Here is a 603-nt window from a genome sequence, read left to right on the forward strand (position 1 = left end):
CTGTGATACTATTAAGACCAATGGGGTTGATCCTGAGGTCTATAGGCTTATGCTTTCCCCATTTGCTGTAAGAGATAGAGCTAGAATTTGGTTGGACTCTCAACCTAAAGACAGCCTGAACTCTTGGAATAAGCTGGTCACGGCTTTCTTAGCCAAGTTCTTTCCTCCTCAAAAGCTTAGCAAGCTTAGAGTGGATGTTCAAACCTTCAGACAAAAGGAAGGTGAATCCCTCTATGAAGCCTGGGAGAGATACAAGGAACTGACCAAAAGGTGTCCTTATGACATGCTTTCAGAATGGACCATCCTGGATATCTTCTATGATGGTCTGTCTGAACTATCTAAGATGTCATTGGACCATTCTACAGGTGGATCCATTCACCTAAAGAGAACGCCTGCAGAAGCTCAAGAACTCATTGACATGGTTGCAAATAACCAGTTCATGTACACTTCTGAAAGGAATCCTGTGAATAATGGGACGCCTATGAGGAAGGGAGTTCTTGAAATTGATACTCTGAATGCCATATTGGCTCAGAATAAAATATTGACTCAGCAAGTCAATATAATTTCTCAGAGTCTGAATGGATTGAAGGAATCATCCAACAG

General features: G+C 41.8%; 1 non-coding gene across 1 annotated transcript; it reads right to left on the reverse strand.

Annotated features, from left to right (window-relative positions):
• Positions 1 to 181: 181 nt before the first annotated feature.
• LOC112781830 (small nucleolar RNA R71) lies at positions 182 to 289 on the reverse strand. Its single transcript, XR_003192582.1, has one exon. It is a non-coding gene; the product is annotated as a small nucleolar RNA R71 (small nucleolar RNA).
• Between the last annotated feature and the right edge of the window lie 314 nt (positions 290 to 603).

The sequence above is a fragment of the Arachis hypogaea genome, chromosome 19 (assembly GCF_003086295.3).
Source record: "Arachis hypogaea cultivar Tifrunner chromosome 19, arahy.Tifrunner.gnm2.J5K5, whole genome shotgun sequence".
NCBI classification, from domain to species: Eukaryota; Viridiplantae; Streptophyta; class Magnoliopsida; order Fabales; family Fabaceae; genus Arachis; species Arachis hypogaea.